The sequence below is a fragment of the Rhamphochromis longiceps genome, linkage group LG20, assembly GCF_057381845.1.
Source record: "Rhamphochromis longiceps isolate RC_006_pf linkage group LG20, R_longiceps_female_GT1.1, whole genome shotgun sequence".
Lineage (NCBI taxonomy): Eukaryota > Metazoa > Chordata > Actinopteri > Cichliformes > Cichlidae > Rhamphochromis > Rhamphochromis longiceps.
The window spans coordinates 16,623,419-16,644,496 of NC_140576.1; the positions used below are offsets into that span (position 1 = coordinate 16,623,419).

Consider the following 21,078-nt stretch of genomic DNA (forward strand, 5'->3'; position numbering starts at 1 on the left):
GACAACTGCTCGTGACCTAAAGAAAACAAAAAAGGAAAAGGCTATGAATAAGAAAGGAAATAAATATGAAAAATTAAAAAGGGTAAATTTAACTAGGAAGGAATAAAATATAAATTAAGGTTAAAAATGAAATAACTGTACAACACAAATTAGAATGAAGGGTAAATTTAACTGGGAAGAATAAGATAAAGATAAATATATAAATTAAAGTTGAAAATAAAATAACTGTACAACAAAATACACAATACACAATATAGAACTATATAAGAATGTATGAAGAAATCTAAATATAAATAAATATATACACAATAACAGCAGCTGTACAAGTATTAACCGGAAATGAAGAATATAGTGACCAGTGTTGTGCAAAACCAAAGTCCAGAAAGTCCAGTGTGTGTGTAAGAACCATATGTGTGGGTCAGTACTGTGTGGTGGTGTGATTGAGAGACCGTATCGCCTGCGGGAAGAAGCTCCTCCTCAGTCTCTCTGTGTTGGTCTTCAGGGAGCGGAATCGCTTTCCTGACCTCAACAGAGAGAACAGTCTGTTGTTGGGATGGCTGAGGTCCTTCACGATCTTCCTGGCCTTGGTCCAGCACCGCCTGCTGTAGATTGAGTGCAGGTCAGGGAGCTCGGAGCGGATGGTGCGCTCAGCTGACCGCACAACCCTCTGTAGAGCTCGTCTGTCCTGCATGGTGCTGTTCCCGAACCAGGTTAAGATGTTTCCCGCCAGGATGCTCTCTATGGTGCACGAGTAAAAGTTCCTGAGCACCTTGGAGGGCAGTTGGAAGTCTCTCAAGCGTCTGAGGTGGTAGAGACGCTGTCGGGCCTTTTTCACCACGGTGTTGATGTGACAGGACCATGACAGGTCCTGCGTGATGTGAACTCCGAGGTATTTGAAGCTGTCCACTCTCTCCACTGGGCACTCGTTGATGACGGGGGTCTGGTAGTTCCTCTCCTGCTTAGTGCTGAAGTCCACTATCAGCTCCTTTGTCTTACTGACGTTTAGAAGGAGGTAGTTCCTCTGGCACCAGTTCTCCAGATTCCTAATCTCCTTCAGGTAGGCCGTCTCGTTGTTATCAGAGATCAGGCCCACCACGACGGTGTCGTCAGCAAACTTGATGATGGTGGTGGAGCTGGTAGTGGCCACACAGTCATATGTGTACAAAGAGTACAGCAGGGGGCTCAGAACACACCCCTGGGGGGCTCCAGTGCTGAGAGTGGTGGAGGCTGAGACATGTCCGCCCATCCTTACTGCCTGTGGTCTGCCAGTTAGGAAGCTGGAGATCCACTGACACAAGTGTTGCGTACTCTTGTTTATATATATATATATATATATATATATATATATATATATATTAGGGGTGCAACGATACACAAAATTCACGGTTCGGTTCGATACTTTGGTGTCACGGTTCGATATTTTTTCGATACAAAAAAAATGTTCATGCCTTTTTAATTTGTCATTTATTAAAATTATAAATATATATTTTAACTCAAAAGTACAGTTTTTAAATTTAACCCTAACCCTTGTGCGTGTTTTTTATTTTGACAGCGAATGCGCACCTGCGGACCACTTATGTGCACCCCTGGTTATTTAGCTCGTCATATTGCAGCCACAGAAATTCTTTTGTCCATGAAACCATAAAGCTGCACTTTCTTTTTGCCTTATAGACTGATTTGTCATAACTTTTCCGTTTTGTGGTAAGCTTTTCTTTGGCTGTCACTTCTTCACCCTGACCTGTCTTATTTGGCTCAGCAGAACTAAAATATATATCTGTCTGTGAAGGTTCTCAGTCATCCAGGTCATTGTAGTCAAATATAAATCCTGCTGCTTTTACACACGCACTCACATAAGCTCAGCGATTCTCTGCGCGATCAACCTCTCACATGTTTAAGCTGTGGGAGATTTCACTTGTCATGTTTGCTCAGTAAGCTAACGATTGATAAGACGATGTCAGAGGAATTGGTGCACAAATTATCATCACTCACAGATCAGTGCTGTTGCTCTCTATACACAGTTCGCACGATTGCAAAGTGAAAGCAAAAAAACAAGCGCAAATTCAAACGCGATTTCAATATGTCACATATTGACAGTGGCTCACCGATGCCAATGACATAATAACCCAGCTACATTTCCGAAAGAATGCAAAAGCATTGACATATATTTTTCCTTCCTACAATAGCCCGACGGGCAGGGCAGAGATAGATTTTGGTACCCCGACTGAAAAAATCGCTAGCCCCGGGACGTTGGGCTAGCGATATTGCGAGCCCTGTATCTGATTGAGGAATCACTCATCTTTGGAAAAGAGAGTTTATTACAGAGAAATGTCTCTTTCCAAAATAAAAGCTATACTATCCGCTTCTTCTGGGCTATATTCTCAGCAGCATATTAAACAGCTGTCTAAATGACTCGGCTAAAGCTAGTAGCATGCTTGCTTGTTTTTTTTCTGCTTCCACTTGTCTTTGCACTAGGATGATGTCAGCGTAAATGTGCAGTCATATTCGTCGTGTTCCCACTAGTGCTTTCAGGTTAATCTCGTTGAAATGACCTTAAGGCCACAACACGGCAAATCTCCGTTAACGAGCTACCGCCGATCGCCCCGTGCATGGGGCTAGACAGTGTTCCAGATCTACTGGCGTTTAGATCTACTGGCGTTTAGATCTACTGGCGTTTAGATCAACTGGCGTTAGTCGAACAGATGTGTGGCAGTCTTACGTTTCAGGAGCTGCTACCGACAAACCAGCAAAAAAACGCCAAATGTGTCATCTGTGACACTTGTGAGGTTATCTCAAACACACTCCGTCAGTCTTGATGCTGTTGAACAACAAAATGTTTAAAAATGTGGCGAGTTTACCTGGTGATATCCTCATGCGCGACGCGATCGCGAAAACAGCAAACAAGTAATACCACGCCGATGTTGTTCACAGGACAGCAAGAGTAAACGATCGGGAGACTGTAGTCGTCATTATCGTTCCCCTTGCACGGTTTATTTCTCCGAATTCAGCGTTTTTGCTTCACAACTAAAGCAAGCAGTTTACTTTGTGCACTAACATGGACTCGAGTCAACCAGCGCCACCTCTGGCCAAGTGCCACAGCCTACAGCCAGATCAACCTGTGACACACATCTGCAGCACGTTTGAATTCGTTTCATGCACAACACATTTGTACCTTTCAATTGTGTGTTTGTGCGTCATGCAAATAAACCTTTGAAATGAATGAAATGACACTAATATTTCACTAGTGTTGTAACATCACATGTCGTTAGTGTAGTCTGTCTGTGTCTTTACTCTGCGAACAAACATTTTAGAGTTGGTTGTTATATACAGTCTGTATAAGTGTGGATAATCTAATAAACATTTGTAAGGAGATGGCAGTTACTGTGAATGTACCGCAGGTGATTAGTAATAAACAGTCAGACAATGACTCTGACAATCTCATTCAATCTTGCAGACTGAATGCACCTTCTGTGGAAAGTGGCATCACACAGTGTGTCTGGACTTCCCCTGTGCAGAAGGCGACTACAAATGTTGTGCATGCTAAATAAACAGAAAAAAGTGATCCCTGTTGTCTTTGCTCACTGATTGTTTTCAGTGTTGACAATCCACATTGCTGGCATTGCATCTGTCAACATGTTTGTGGGTAGATTTGGATGTACCAGGGGTTAGTGCAGCCACTCAGCCTCTACTCAATGTGATCATAGCAGCAGGTGCAGATGTGTCACAAGTTAATCTAGTAGTAGGCTATGGTAGTAGTGGACTGACCTCTATTTGAAACTGCTCCAGCTGCTGTGTGATAGTGGATCTGCTACAAATTGAAGATCATATGGAAGTTTTGGAAATTAACCCTTGTATTATGTTGAAAAACAAAAAAGTGACATTGATTTTGTTGCGGGTCATTTTGACCCGTACTGTGTAAATCCACTCAGAATTATCCAAAAACTGCAATAAAACAATAGCAACTTTATTTCCCATCAGATAAACATGTAGAACACAGACATACAACAGTGACTTTCCATAACTATTTTAGGAACAATTTGGTTTTTCGTTCTTACAAACACATTTCTGTTGAACTTGCCCAACGTTCTCAGTTTTTCAATGCTCAACATTTTCGATGTTGTCCACATGATGGACAGAATGTAACTGTGTGCTTTCTGCAGATGTACTTCTTGCATTTCTCACAAAAAGTGCTGGTTTTCAAACAGGAACCTTCCTAACTAAGATTTAAAACAACAGATTTCTACATCTCCTCCAGTCTCACAAACAGATGACAAACCAAGCTACACACCTGAGTCACTGACTTTCTTAAATCCACTCACTCTCACTGGCTGTTTATTACTAATCACTGTGTAACTGCTGTAAATTCAAAGTAACTGCCATCTCCTTACAAATCTTCATTGGATTAACCACACTTATACAGACTGTATATCACAACCAACTCTGAAATGTTCGTTTGCAGAGGGAAGACACAGACAGACTATGCTAACGACATGTGATGTTACAACACTGGTGAAATATTAGTGTGTCATATATTTGTTCACGACATTTTTCTTATGGGCAAAAGTATTGATATAAGGATGGTGATTCTTATGACTATGTGTATGTCGTTTGGCATTTTGTACAAATGTAGGCTGATAATAAATACATGATATCATTTCATTCATTTCAATGGTTTATTTGCATGACGCACAAACAGACACAATTGAAAGGTACAAATGTATTGTGCATGACACGAATTCAAACGTGGTGTAGATGTGTGTCACCAGTTGATCTGGCTGTAGGCTGTGGCACTTGGCCAGAGGTGGCGCTGGTTGACTCGAGTCCATGTTAGTGCACACAAAGCAAACTGCTCGCTTTAGTTGTGAAGCAAAAACGCTGAAACCGGAGAAATAAACCGTGCGAGGGGAACGATAACGACGACAAGAGTCTCCCGATCGTTTACTCTTGCTGTCCCGTGAACAACATCGGCGTGGTGTTACTTGTTTGCTGTTTTCGCGATCGCGTCGCGCGTGAGGATATCACCAGGTAAACTCGCCACATTTTTAAACATTTTGTTGTTCAACAGCATCAAGACTGACGGAGTGTGTTTGAGATAACCTCACAAGTGTCACAAATGACACATTTGGCGTTTTTTGCTGGTTTGTCGGTAGGAGCTCCTGAAACGCAAGACTGCCACACATCTGTTCGACTAACGCCAGTTGATCTAAACGCCAGTAGATCTGGAACAACGGCCAACACGTTAACGAGCTAACTGCGCTAACACACTAGTTCCCACCCATGTAATTGAGCATTGCATGGCACATCCAACATATTGTTTTACTTTAGTCCATGACTCGCTTACCTTCAGGGTCATACGTCACATGAAAACCAAAATAATTCCAAACGCCAGATCTGAAAGAGAGTCGGGGAGGTCCATGTTGTAAGGAGAGCTTAACTTCTGTCTCACTAGCTTGCCCTGCGCTCTTCCTTCTGACGATGCTGTCTGTGTTGAGCGCTCAGTGAATATGCGTTCGACTACTCCGCCTAGGCTGCACTGTCGACCCTAGGCGGAGTAGTCGAACGCAGATTCACTGAGCGCTCAACACAGACAGCATCGTCAGAAGGAAAGTTGATCAAATAAATTACAAATTTTGTATTGTTCGATACATATGCGTACCGAACCAAAAGCACTGTATCGAACGGTTCAATATCGATACGAATATCGTTGCACCCCTAATATATATATATATATATATATATATATAGCAGCTGGATAGCGTAGTGGTTAAACTACACGCCTTTGGAACAGAGGATCGCAAGTTCGATTCCTGCCTGGGGCGTCTGTATCCAGTAAGGGTCCTAAGGCTAGACCTAAGGCAAGCCTACCGCAGACATGAGCGAGACAGATAAATATGAAGGCATGCTGGCTCGGACGTCGCCCGGATCAACAAGGTCCGCGTCAGGTGTTGAGGAACCAGGGCACCCTGACGAAAAGTGGGCTACTGGAACAAGAAGGCATCGGTGGGCAAGGGACGAAAACAGGGCGTTGTTGGAATGCTACTACGCAAGTAACCCCGGCGGAAGGGGCTACATGAATAGGATGCTATGGATTCTTCGATACCCAACATCCACAATGACGGCGAAACAACTAGTAGCTCAGTGTTCCAACATTCGAAAGAAGGGACTGCTCTCACAGCTAGAGATTGACGAGGTACAACACAAATGCTACGGCAAGGAGGAGTCAGGACGCCAGGTCAGGGGGGAGATATCATCACCCCAACCCGAGATTGGGTACATAGCCCCAAGTGCGATAGGAGAAGGATCGTTGAGTGCGAGAGGAGCTGACCTGAAAAATAGGATCATGGCCAAGCTTGAAACCTGGATCCCCCGTAGCCGGTTACCAAGATTACGTGAAGTACCCTCAGAAGGTCTGCTAGATGATGTTAATGCAGCACTACAGGCAATACCTACAACCACGATTACCGACACTAACAAGCTGATCTACAATACGGCAGCAGTGATCAGTGAGATGCTTGGCTACAAGTTGAACAGCGACAAGGGGCAGTACCCTCCATGGAGAAGGAGGCTAGAGGGCAAGATCAAAGTAGCACGGAGGGAGGTTAGCCAACTAACGGAGTTGCAGAAAGGTGCGACAAATAAGGTGCCTAAGAAATACAGCAAGCTGTCCATACCTGAGGCCTTGGAAACTGCCAAGCAAAGACTCACAGCCTTGGCCAGCCGCTTGAGGAGGTACACCAGAGAGATAGAAGGCAGGAGAATAAACCAGCTGTTCTCCACAGAACCAGCAAAGGTGTACTCTCAGTGGCAAGGGAACAATAAGAGAACAGCACCACCAAGGCTGGAGACGGAGCAATACTGGAAGAGCATATGGGAGAAGGATGCAACCCATAACGGCAATGCTCAGTGGCTAGTGGATCTGAGGGCAGACCACAGCGACCTCCCTGAACAGGGTCCAGTAACCATCACAGTGGCAGATATCCAAGAAAGGGTCTCCAGTATGAAGAGTTGGACAGCACCAGGGCCCGACATGGTTCACGCCTACTGGCTGAAGAAGCTGACTGCACTCCACGAGCGTCTGGCAGCACAAATGAACCAGCTGCTAGTTAACGAGAGACACCCGGAATGGCTAACTGAAGGCCGGACGGTCCTGATCCCCAAGGACCCCAAGAAGGGACCGGTCCCCTCCAACTACCGACCAATAACCTGCCTCAGTACTACATGGAAGCTCCTGTCAGGCATCATATCGGCTAAGATGAACAGGCACATGGGTCAATACATGAGCGGGACACAGAAAGGAATTGGCAAGAATACCAGAGGTGCAAAACACCAGCTACTGGTAGACAGAACAATCAGCCGAGACTGCAAGACCAGACTGACCAACCTGTGCACTGCCTGGATTGATTACAAGAAGGCCTATGACTCAATGCCCCACAGCTGGATACTGGAATGCCTAGAATTGTACAAGATCAATGGGACCCTAAGAGCCTTCATCAGGAACTCAATGGGGATGTGGCGTACAACACTAGAGGCCAACTCCAAGCCCATAGCACAAGTTACCATCAAGTGCGGGATCTACCAAGGAGATGCTCTGTCCCCACTGCTGTTCTGCATAGGCCTGAACCCCCTCAGTGAGATCATTAACAAGACTGGCTACGGATACCGACTACGGAACGGAGCAGTTGTCAGCCACCTCCTGTACATGGATGACATCAAGCTGTATGCCAAGAGTGAACGAGACATCGATTCACTGATCCACACTACCAGGCTATACAGCAATGACATTGGAATGTCGTTCGGACTGGAGAAGTGTAGTCGGATGGTAACAAAGAGAGGGAAGGTAGTCAGAACTGAGGGGATTGAACTACCAGAAGGTAACATTGCAGACATAGAGGACAGTTACAAGTACCTGGGGATCCCGCAGGCAAATGGGAACCATGAAGAGGCCGCTAGAAAGGCTGCAACCACCAAGTACCTGCAGAGGGTCAGGCAAGTCCTGAGGAGTCAGCTGAATGGTAAGAACAAGATCCGGGCCATCAACACGTACGCCCTGCCCGTGATCAGGTACCCTGCTGGGGTAATAGGCTGGCCAAAGGAGGAGATAGAAGCCACTGACATAAAGACAAGAAAGCTCCTTACCATGCATGGAGGGTTTCACCCCAAGTCCAGCACCCTGAGGCTGTACGCTAAGCGGAAGGAAGGGGGCCGGGGACTGGTGAGTGTCAGCACCACAGTCCAGGATGAGACAAGGAACATCCAAGAATACATTGGGAAGATGGCCCCAACTGACCGAGTGCTCAGTGAATACCTCAGGCAGCAGAAACCCAAGAAAGAGGAGGGAGACGAGGAACCATCATGGAAGGACAGGCCCCTGCACGGTATGTACCACCGGCAGATAGAAGAGGTGGCTGATATCCAGAAATCCTACCAGTGGCTGGACAAAGCTGGACTGAAAGACAGCACAGAGGCACTAATCATGGCAGCACAAGAACAAGCTCTGAGTACAAGATCCATAGAGGCTGGGGTCTATCACACCAGGCAAGACCCCAGGTGCAGGCTGTGTAAAGATGCCCCAGAGACAATCCAGCACATAACAGCAGGGTGCAAGATGCTAGCAGGCAAGGCATACATGGAACGCCATAACCAAGTGGCCGGCATAGTGTACAGGAACATCTGTGCCGAGTATAACCTAGAAGTCCCGAGGTCAAAATGGGAGATGCCCCCAAGGGTGGTGGAGAATGACCGAGCTAAGATCCTGTGGGACTTCCAGATACAGACGGACAAAATGGTGGTGGCTAACCAACCGGACATAGTGGTGGTAGACAAACAGAAGAAGACGGCCGTAGTGATCGATGTAGCGGTTCCGAATGACAGCAATATCAGGAAGAAGGAACACGAGAAGCTGGAGAAATACCAAGGGCTCAGAGAAGAGCTCGAGAGGATGTGGAGGGTGAAGGTAACGGTGGTCCCCGTGGTAATCGGAGCACTAGGTGCGGTGACTCCCAAGCTAGGCGAGTGGCTCCAGCAGATCCCGGGAATAACATCGGAGATCTCTGTCCAGAAGAGCGCAGTCCTGGGAACAGCTAAGATACTGCGCAGGACCCTCAAGCTCCCAGGCCTCTGGTAGAGGACCCGAGCTTGAAGGATAAACCGCCCGCAGGGGCGCGCTGGGTGTTTTTTTTTTTATATATATATATATATATATATCTCGACTGTGGCTCAGGGGGTTGGGAAGCGCATCTGTAACCGGAAGGTCGCCGGTTTGATCCCTGGGCTCTCTGTCCTGGTCGTTGTGTCCTTGGGCAAGACACTTTACCCTACTGCCTACTGGTGTTGGCCAGAGGGGCCGATGGCGCAATATGGTTGCCTCGCTTCTGTCAGTCTGCCCCAGGGCAGCTGTGGCTACAACCACAGTTTGCCTCCACCAGTGTGTGAGAGTGAATGAATAGTGGTATTGTAAAGCACTTTGGGTGCCTTGAAAAGCACTATATAAATCCAATCCATTATTATTATTATTATTATTATTATTATTATATATCTCTATACATATCTCTCTCTCTCTCTCTCTCTCTCTCTCTCTCTCTCTCTATATATATATATATATATATATATATATATATATATATATATATATACATATATATTAGAGGTGCAACGATATTCGTATCGATATTGAACCGTTCGATACAGTGCTTTCGGTTCGGTACGCATATATATCGAACAATACAACATTTGTAATTTATTTTATCAACTTTCCTTCTGACGATGCTGTCTGTGTTGAGCGCTCAGTGAATCTGCGTTCGACTACTCCGCCTAGGCTGCACTGTCGAGCGCAGATCCACTGAGCGCTCAACACAGACAGCATAGTCAGAATGAAGAGTGCAGGGCAAGCTAGCAAGACAGAAGTTAAGCTCTCCTTGCAACATGGACCTCCCCCATTCAGATCTGGCGTTTGGAATTATTTTGGTTTTCATGTGACGTATGACCCTGAAGGTAAGCGAGTCATGGACTAAAGTAAAACAGTATGTTGGATGTGCCGTGCAATGCTCAATTACATGGGAGGGAACTAGTGTGTTAGCGTAGTTAGCTCGTTAACGTGTTGGCCGTCTAGCCCCATGCACGGGGCGATCGGCGGTAGCTCGTTAACGGAGATTTGCCGTGTTGTGGCGTTAAGGTCACTTCAGATTAACCTGAAATCACTAGTGGGAACACAACGAATATGACTGCACATTTACGCCGACATCATCCTACTGCAAAGACAAAAACAACAAGCATGCTACTAACTTTAGCCGAGTCATTTAGACAGCTGTTAGCACATGATTCTCCTTATGCTGCTGAGAATATAGCCCAGAAGAAGCGGATAGTATAGCTTTTATTTTGGAAAGAGACATTTCTCTGTAATAAACTCTCTTTTCCAAAGATGAGTGATTCCTCAATCAGATACAGGGCTTGCAATATCGCTAGCCCGACGTCCTGGAGCTAGCGATTTTTTTCAGTCGGGCTACCAAAATCTATCTCTTCCCTGCCCGTCGGGCTATTGTAGGAAAAATATATGTCAATGCTTTTGCATTCTTTCAGAAATGTAGCTGGGTAATTATGTCATTGGCATCGGTGAGCCACTGTCAATATGTGACATATTGAAATCGCGTTTGAATTTGCGCTTGTTTTTTGCTTTCACTTTGCAATCGTGCGAACTGTGTATAGAGAGCGACAGCACTGATCTGTGAGTGATGAAAATTTGTGCACCAATTCCTCTGACATCGTCTTATTAATCGTTAGCTTACTATGCAAACATGACAAGTGAAATCTCCCGCAGCAAGCTTAAACATGTGAGAGGTTGATCGCGCAGAGAATCGCTGAGCTTATGTGAGTGCGTGTGTAAAAGCATTTCAGTTCTGCTGAGCCAAATAAGACAGGTCGGGGTGAAGAAGTGACAGCCAAAGAAAAGCTTACCACAAAACGGAGAAGTTATGACAAATGAGACTATAAGGCAAAAAGAAAGTGCAGCTTTATGGTTTCATGGACAAAAGAATTTCTGTGGCTGCAATATGACGAGCTAAATAACCAGGGGTGCACATAAGTGGTCCGCAGGTGCGCATTCGCTGTCAAAATAAAAAACGCGCACTAGGGTTAGGGTTAAATTTAAAAACTGTACTTTTGAGTTAAAAATATATATTTATAATTTTAATAAATGACAAATTAAAAAGGCATGAACATTTTTTTTGTATCGAAAAAATATCGAACCGTGACACCAAAGTATTGAACCGAACCGAACCGTGAATTTTGTGTATCGTTGCACCCCTAATATATATATATATATATATATATATATATATATATATATATATATATATATATATATATATATATATATATAATGACTATATCTAAGGCCAAGGCAAGAGAGGCAAGAGGAAACAAAAAAAGAGGTGTTGGTGGTGGGGTGGGGGTAGAAATGGGGGGATTGAAATAAAATAGAAATGCACAATGTATCGCCCACTGATGCACCTGTGAGAGCGAAAAAACAAACAAAAGAAAACAAACATATAGCACCTGGAACACAAAAAATCTGAAAGTACACAGTGTGTGTGCTTGTGTATCCAGCAGGAGAAGGGGCAAGGCTCCAAATGGGGTGACTATGACGAAAGGGTGAGAGTCCCAGAGGACCGGGTGCAATGTGCAGTCAACCCTGCTAGAGGCCAGCACCCTAGTACAAGTTGAGAGCAGGGTCCCAGGACCCCAGGCACCTCCCCTGGCACCTCCCCAGTCACCTCCCCTGGACCTCCCCTGATAAAGGGGATGTCCCCTGATACAGGGGAGGTCCAGGACAACACAACAACCCGAGCCACCAAGGAAATGAGATAACGACCACACTAGAACATCCAGACACGCAGACCAGGACCAACAAGCATCCACGGGAGGGGCAGAAGCATCCAGTGACCATGTGTCCTGGGGCCAAGGCCCAGCAAGCCCCAGGCCCGCCATACACACACACAGACATTGTTACGGCCATAGCAGGGCCTCTCTCTCCTGAGGGTGCCTGTGTGGGCGTGTCCCACTACCTCCTACCTGAGATGCCACCTTTCCCTCCGGCGCAGCTGACTCCCATCAGCAATTAAGGGTATTTAAGCCCAGAGCAGGGTGAGCTCTGGGCCAGAGTGCCATTTGTGTGGGTACAGCTAGTGAGCTGAGTGTTTTTGCAGTGTTTCCAGCTGGTGAGCTGTGTTTTGTGGTTGTCAGCTAGTGAGCTGCGTTTTCCTTTTGACATTTTGCATTACTGACCAACGCCTGAGTTTTGTTTGTGTTACTTTTATGGTGATAGCGGCTTGTCCGTCTCTTTTAGTTGAATTACTTCAATAAAACTGTTTTATTTAACTGTTTCGCCTCCTTGACTCCTTTTTCTGACCCGGTCACTTTTGTTACTTCCCCCTCCCCGCCTAGACCCCCCAGGGGAACGTAACAAGTGGGGGCTTGTCCGGGATAATTGAAAAGGGAGTTCTGTGTTGAATTTGTTTTTTTTGTTTGTTTGTTTTTTTTTATTATCTCGCTTTGGCACCTTTTAGAGTTTCCTAACTTCCCAGTTAAGGTAGGTGAGTGTCCAGCTGAGCTTTCCAAGTTCCTCCTTCGGGCACTCTTTTGTTATTTTGCCTTTATTTTTGGAGTAATCCTGGGTGGGGATTAATTCTGTCGGGGGTAGGCAATTCAGGGCTCCGGTCGCTGAAGTTCTGCCTTTAAAGTTGCCTCGAGCCCAGCACGCTCCGGAAGATAGACAGGGCAAGGTTTTGGAACTGGGTAAGTTGTTTTGTTAACGTGTGTGTGGCGGGAGGTAAGTTGGTCAGCTAAAGTAAGTTGTGTAGTGGTCTGTTAATTGTCTTACTTAGGTTGTGTTTTTCTAACTCTTCACCATCCCAAAATGGTTGACACAGCTGCTAGTGTACAGGTGTCTAGAGGCTCGTTTGTGAGCAATAACATTCACCTGGTTCCAGACTTCTGTGAATCCAGTGTTCACAGCTTTTTCAGTGTGTTCGAACGCCTGGCAACTGCACTGCAGTGGCCTCAAGATGTGTGGGGGGTGATGTTGCCGTGTCGGTTGACAGGTAAGGCTCAAGAAGCGTGTTCTGGTCTGTCTAGGCAGGACGGCCTGGTTTATGGAAAGATCAAAAGTGCCGTCCTCCAAGCCTATGAACTGGTACCTGAGGCCTATAGGCAGCATTTTCGAGGGTTGGAGTTGGCACAGGGACAGTCCTATCTTGACTTCGCCAGGGAGAAGGCGAGGCTCTTTGATAGGTGGTGTGCGGCAAGCCAGGATAATGATGTGGGGTCCATACGTGAGCTTATGCTGGTGGAGGATTTTAAAAACTCTGTTCCTAAGTCTGTGGGCCTTTATTTAAGTGAACAGAGGGTTACAACTCTACAGCAAGCTGCCACCCTGGCAGATGAGTTTAAGCTGACTCATACAGCAAGTGCGGTAGGACAGGATATCCCTCTGCACTATAGCGCAGCCTGGACAGGTAAAAGTGGGCCAGCTAAGAAGGAAAACGCAGTTATGGTGTTAAGACCTAGGCCCAAACTGTGTTTTTTCTGTCACAAGCCTGGCCATGTGGTTGCCAATTGTGTCAGACTGGCACTCAAACAGAAAGCCCACTCAACACGAAAGGGGCCTGTTTTGAGTAAAGTCAGTCGTGGCTCTCAAACTGACAAGCCTGCCAGGCCTACTAAAAGGCTAAACCTGGAGCACAGTTGCTCGGTAGCATCCCTAGCATACCCTACTTGCCTACTGGTGATGGCCAGAGGGGCCGATGGCGCGATATGGCAGCCTCGCTTCTGTCAGTCTGCCCCAGGGCAGCTGTGGCTACAACTGTAGCTTGCCTCCACCAGTGTATGAATGTGAGAGTGAATGAATAGTGGTATTGTAAAGCGCTTTGGGTGCCTAGAAAAGCGCTATATAAATCCAATCCATTATTATTATTATTATTATTATTATTATCCCGTAACCAGTGTACGAGGCCAACTAACCCTGAGCTGCCGCTGGTTGACCCTTTTTTCCGGTTCATGTTTAAAACCACCCTTCAGATCTGCACCTTTTGCTAACAATCATGTCTGTGTTTCAGTGAAGCCTGTTAGCTGCCTGCTGGGTTCTCCACACGTGATGGTTCGAAGCCCCGGCTATCCCATGGGACACTGTTTCGAGGCCACTCTCATAATGTGGTGAACCCACTGAGATGGGATTGGCAGCTCCCGCAGGAAATGCCTAACTGTTGCTACGCGGTTTGGTAGGTGGAAAGCCTGCAATTTCGTCATGGCACGGCTGTGGACTCGCTTTTGGTTATGGTAATTTGACAAACCATGGGTTTGCATTTATGGGAGGGGGTGTTACGGCCATAGCAGGGCCTCTCTCTCCTGAGGGTGCCTGTGTGGGCGTGTCCCACTACCTCCTACCTGAGATGCCACCTTTCCCTCCGGCGCAGCTGACTCCCATCAGCAATTAAGGGTATTTAAGCCCAGAGCAGGGTGAGCTCTGGGCCAGAGTGCCATTTGTGTGGGTACAGCTAGTGAGCCGAGTGTTTTTGCGGTGTTTCCAGCTGGTGAGCTGTGTTTTGTGGTTGTCAGCTAGTGAGCTGCGTTTTCCTTTTGACATTTTGCATTACTGACCAACGCCTGAGTTTTGTTTGTGTTACTTTTATGGTGATAGCGGCTTGTCCGTCTCTTTTCAGAGCGTTCTCACTCCCGAGGCGTAACATGTCGACGTTTTGTCACGTCCCGCGGCGTTCCTGAGGAACGCGAAAGGAGACCTTCGGCGTTCTTATGGTACGCGGCGGGTTATGGCTGGAATCCAGTGCAATGACGCTCCCGCGGTAATAGACGTTCCAGCCCTGTATTCCAGCCCTAAACCTAACCTTATCCCTAGCCCTGACCATAACCTTATTCCTGACCTTAACCAGGACTATAATGATGTTAAATAGCGTGGTTCTAGGCGATTTGAAGAAAAAGAGCAAACATGTGTAGATTCAGTCCAGACGGTTCCAGAGGTCGTCATTTAGGAACGTGGTGGGTAGCCGAAAACGTAATATGGTGACGATTTGTCACCTAGCGTAAAATGTTACGCTTTGGGAGTGAGAACGGGTTGCTCTTTTAGTTGAATTACTTCAATAAAACTGTTTTATTTAACTGTTTCGCCTCCTTGACTCCGTTTTCTGACCCGGTCACTTTTGTTACTTCCTCCTCCACGCCTAGACCCCCCAGGGGAACGTAACAGACATACACACACACACCATTCTCACCCACCCACTGGTGCCAAACAGAAGGACAAGGACACATGTGGACACATTGATAACCTCTCTCCTGTGGCGTCGGTGAGCAGATGCCGCCCTGTAGCAAATCTGGACAAAGCCAAAGCACGCCACAAACTGCCTATAGACCTGGGTCCCAGGCAGGGTGTGTGAAACAGGAGTATAGGAAGATGCCCCTCAATGTTGAAGGTGCGATGTTGAGCTGGTGTGTTGTAGAGTGTGACTGTACTGGATGAGTATGGATGAGCGTTGAGTGTTGTTAAAATTCAGTTCACCTTCACACACCCCTGTTCTCTGCAGCCTGTTGGAGCGGGGGGGTCTGGGTGCAGTTTCCCCCTCCAGGGGCAAGGGTACCTAGACCTGGGGTATAGAGTACGCTTGGGGGGTGTGATTGTGTATTGTACAGTGTCTCTTTATGTCTGTCTCCACGTTGGGTGAGTGTTGAGTAATTGCATATGAGAGCATGAGGGTGGGAATGGATGTCTGTATCTGTGTGTGCCTGTATGTCAGTGTCTATATGTCAGGTTGGGTATCAGACGCCACCGCTCTAGGGACATCTTAGGCCCTCCAAGGTATGGAGGCCTATCTCGCCCCACCACTCCCCCTGCCAGTGGCAGATGCCCTCAGACATCGGTGCGTTGGTGGTTCTTTGTGTCCGGGGATGGGCGTCCAGGTACACACCGGCTCACTCCTTGGTGGCTGCTTGTCGGGGCCTGGAGCCTGGGGCTCGCTCGGGCCACTTTGGGGGTGGGGTGCCCCCGGCCTCTCGGCCTGGGGCTCAGTCACTCTGGCACAGCTGGCTGCCGGCGGAGCTCACGGGCACGTCACTGCAACCCCCCCTGGCTTCTGCTCTGCGGCTGCTGAGTAACCCCTCATCTGGGGCTCTCCTCAGCTCTTTCTGGGATAGTGGCGCGGCTGCCCCTCTGTCTTCCTTGGTCTCTTGTGTTCTGAGGGCCTCTGGATGTCTGGAGTTTTGATTTCCTCCATACCTGCTTCATCCCCAGGAGGACGGGGCTGTGGCTCCTGTAGAATGTTTAGCTTATTTTAGAGTTTAGAAATGTGTTATCATAGAATGTAGAACTACTGTAGAGACATTGATACTGCCCTTAAAGTAATAAAGGCCTCACTGTGTCGTGAAATTAGGAGTAGATTGTAGGAGACCTCCCCCACTGAGTAGAAATTCCCCAGAGGATGTTTTACGGTGTGTTCACACCGAACGCGATGGACGCGAGCAAAACGCCCTAAACGCCCCTAATTTGACGCGTGCACATTCGCGTCTCAACGTCTCAAGAAAAATCTATCGCGCGTGAACCGGAAATGTGGGAGGAATGTGGGAGGGAGTTGTGCCAGACCGGTATCTTTGCAAGATGGCAGCTGTCGAGCTAGCGCTTGAAGAGAGAGTCTCCCTTCTCTATGTACTGTGGAGAGCAGAGCAGCGGCGTAAAAGACGTCCTCGCCGTACCTGGGTCCATCAGGTCCTCCAGAGGTGTGAGCAGTTTGGTGAGTTTCACCATTTGCTCCAGGAGCTGCGCCTGGATGACGGCCGATTCCAGCGCTATCACCGTCAGCCAGTTTGAGGACCTGCTTCCCCTCGTCGGTCCCAGCATCGCCCGCCTAGACACCAACTACAGACGCTCAATCCCACCTGCAGAGCGCCTGTCCGTCTGCCTGAGGTTAGTAAAACTATTTAATACGGTAGTCCTTTATTGATACCTGTGCTAATATGCTAAACCATCCATTTATACACTGCTAACATGGATGTGCTATGCTAACAGTGAATGCTGTCGGTGTTTACTGATAGCAAACTGTGGTACAGAGACGACTCTTTATAATATTTCTAGTGATACTCAGAAGCTCTCATCAAGTCCCGATTTAATTCGATCTATGCTGTTATCAGTGTTTGAATGACAGCATGGCTGTGGTGTCCTATCAATGTATGCGCTCGGTGTTTGCTGATATCAAACTGTAGCATTAGGACCACTGAGTTAACCTTTGTAGTAATACTCACTCCTTTTTATTTAGAACTGGTTTAATTCTGGGATAGTTGAATATTTGTATATAATCCCTGCAGCTGTCAGACTCTATAGCAGGGGTCACCAGCCTTTATTAAAACAGAATTAGATAAAACTGTGAACAGTTTGGTTCATCTTTAGCTACATGGTTCTATCTTGATAAGCTATGTCTTACCACAGATTAATTTTTCAAAAATATTAATGATTTAAGCAAGGAAAGGGCTACATGTCAACATACAACTCTTTATTTCTATTAATGTCTTACTTCATTCCTACCTGATTGACATGTTTAGGAATTATGAGTGATTGGCACACTCAAGTTGTGAAAGTTGCTACCAATCAAATTATGATATGTTAAAGTTAAAACAAAACACAACTGTTTTAGATATGATCTAATATACATTTTGTAATTACCCTTATAATTACAAAATGTTCTATGTAAGATTCATGTTTTGTAATTTAAATCTGACATCACAAAAGTATTTTGGAATTTGACTAATGTATTTTGTAACTGCAGTACACATAATACTGATTTTGAACAATTTTGTCCAGGTTCCTTGTCACCGGGGACTCCTTCACGACCAAGCATTCAGTTACGGAGTCGGTGTGTCCACGGTGAGCCAGATCACCCCCCAGGCAGCGACGGCCATCTGGGACTGTCTAGTGGACGACTTCATGGCTGTGCCTTAACCTGGAGACTGGCGGTCCATCACAGAGGGATTCCAGGAGCGCTGGAACTTTCCTCTGTGCTGTGCAGCTGGATGGGAAGCACGTCCAGACAAAGGCACCCCATATATCATATAGGAGACACACACATTGATATACACTAAATATTTATTTCATTTCTTTTATGTGGTGCCCAAATTGATGCACCTGCTTGATTTTGTTTAAACAATTATTGCACACTTTCTGTAAATCCAGTAAACTTCTTTTCACTTCTCAAATATCACTGTGTGTCTGTCCTGTATGATATTTAACTGACATTTTTTATTGTAACAACCAAGGATTTATACAGGAAAATAATGTCTATTAACAAGGTTGCCCAAACTTTTGCATCCCACTGTATTAGTATATTTTGTCATTAGTATAATATGAAATAAATTCTACATGTGTCAAGTCGTGTGCCAACATTTGCTGTGTAGTAGAACTGAGACATTTGTCATTATAAAAATTTATTTGAAATAATATTAAAAGTCTCAAACAGAAAAACATTAAACATAAATATATAAAATATAAGAATTTACAGAGAGACAGGAATAAAAAGGACCAGCTGCTCTCCAGAGCAGGAACATGGCTGAGGAGGAAATGCTCCATTGGAGACTGGTGTGGCCTCTTCAGGGACACCAGGATGGCCAGCTCCACCGCCGATGGACCGTCCTGGGACCTGTCCCTCATCTGCCTCGGAGCCGTCCTCCCCTGTGGGCCTGTAAAACAGCACAAAACACAAAGAAATGAGAAGATTGCTACTAGATTTTAATTTCAACATTGAAAAAAAAAACAAAAAAAAAACAATAACAGGATATAATCAGATTGGTTGTAGATATTTAGTAAAGGTGATCACAAGGCAATCCCACCGACTAAAAAGGTATCAGTGCTTGCTGTACATAACTGTGGGTGCAGCAGCAGGAGCTCAGGGACTGGGGATGCTCTGCTGCAGAATCAGTTGGTTCTATCAATACAGTATTAAATGTTAACAGGTTGACTATAATAATCGTAGAGTAGACAGTGGTCCCTCATTTATTGCAGCAGGGGTTCTCAGAATAACTAGCCCCTCGCCACACACTTTATACACTTTTTGCCCCACACACATGAACATTGGTCACAGTTCTCACAATTGATTCTCAAAGTGCAAACCTTTGTAGATTGCAAAACGTAAAAGTATTATTATGCCGCGGTTTGTCTTCATCTGCCCGCCACTTTCGTGCGCCTTTTTCCCTCGCGGTGCAGGTGTGTATTTCCGAATGAGGGTCGTAGTTATGGGTGTTTTTGTGCTGTTTTTTCTATTGGACGTGATGGTTATCAAAACCAAACGTGATAAATTTGGCAAGCGCAGGAGACACGGCACGGAGCAGATTTGTCAATCAGGCTGCAGAATGCAATGCTGTACTGTGCAATAAAAAAATCAGCGAAAAAGCAAAGCAGTGACGGATGAACAGCGGGACCACTGTGTGCTGTTTATTAATAAACAATAAAATATATTCCTAAATGACAACATGCATAAAAGCAGAACGGTATTTGTACGTCAGTGGGAAAATAGCGGTGGCTTCCTAGCTTTTGTGCGGCTTCCCCGGGTCAGTAAAAACTTTCAAAAGAGAAATGAATGAACTTACCAGGTTGCCCGATCTCTTCACATATCTTCCTCCAAGCTCGGTCCTTTTTATTTCTGTCTCGGTACAGAAAGCAGCTGGTGTTGTACAGCTCCGAGTTGTTTGCTGCATTGATTAGCCTTCCCCTCCATTGAAGAATGAAGGGCTTTGGCTGGATCTGCCCCTTTGACCTAGGTAACAGCCACGTCACCAGGCTCCCGATTGGTTGTCGCGGCGCGATTTGACGCTGGAGTTCAGATTTTTCCAACTCGAGCGGTAGACACGAAACGCGTGTATGCACAAAATGCAACACAAAAACGCGTTTTCGCGACGCAAATCTGCTTCCGAATTTTCGCGGGACCCGCAATCGCGCGTCATCGCGCCTTTCCATTGACTTTACATGTAAACCTGACGCTCTATTCGCGTCCATCGCGTTCGGTGTGAACACACCGTTAGGGTGGGGGTCTCAACATTTGTAACTGTGGTCTGGAAGGGAGAGGGGTTTTACGACCTCTAGGGAGTTACCTACACCCACAGTGTTTTAACTGTCACGCACACACGAGCACTCACATAGACACGAGGGAACGCGCACATGTAGGCATTCATGTGCTCGTGCACATAGACACAGACAGAGTTTGCAGCACACCGTAGGGGGTTTTATGATGGGGTCGCTTCTATAAAGCTGGCTGTAACTAACAAAGGGGTGAAGATTTTGGAGAGGGACACCGGCCTCGTCTTCCCTTCTAGAAGTGCATGCTTAAATGAAGATGAATAAAGATGAATAAAAGATTTTGTGAAAATGACTACTGAGTCGGGTGCCATCTCTGGATGCTCGAGGAATAAAAAGAACCGGGGTAAAACTGATTTCATAACACTCCCCACACCCTCTAGCAGATCATTATATGAAGGAACCTTTTAAATACCTCACACCTGTGAGCGCTCATGCTCACAGGTGTACACACGGGTGCTCACAGACACAAACTACACCCTTTTTGGCTCCTACCTCAAAGCACACTGTGTGCTGTCGATCTTACGTGCTGCACAATAATGTTTAATATTTAGTATTTACTGTTATATTCACATAGATCATCATGATGTTGTTTATTATGTTGCTCTTTTTTTTCTTTCTGCTTGTTTTCTCTTTTTTCTTTCTCAACAGGTGATCCAGGTGATTGATATGTATTTTTTGTCTGCTTATTTTGTTGGTTTTTGTTTTTTGCCCTTTATCCTCGTCCCTCTTCCCCACTGTTTTTCTTTCCCTCTTTATTTCTTTTCAGCTCACAGCCCGACACATACCAACACAACAGCACAGATAGCACAGACGTTAAGGTGGCGAGTTGCTGGGTCTGAAATGCTTGGAGAAAACTGCAAATATGCAAATTTGCATATTAATGCGGTGCTGAATGACATTGGGGAGTAGCGGTGGGAGCCAAGTCTGACTGATTAAGGCCAGTTGGTGAAAAAATGTCACAGTCC

General features: G+C 46.0%; 1 long non-coding RNA gene across 1 annotated transcript; it reads right to left on the minus strand.

The window, feature by feature from the left end:
- Positions 1–18,367: 18,367 nt before the first annotated feature.
- On the minus strand, positions 18,368–20,074 carry LOC146645144 (uncharacterized). The gene is made up of 2 exons (XR_014909086.1): positions 19,627–20,074; positions 18,368–18,720 (listed from the first exon to the last, which is right to left on the minus strand). It is a non-coding gene; the product is annotated as an uncharacterized LOC146645144 (long non-coding RNA).
- Between the last annotated feature and the right edge of the window lie 1,004 nt (positions 20,075–21,078).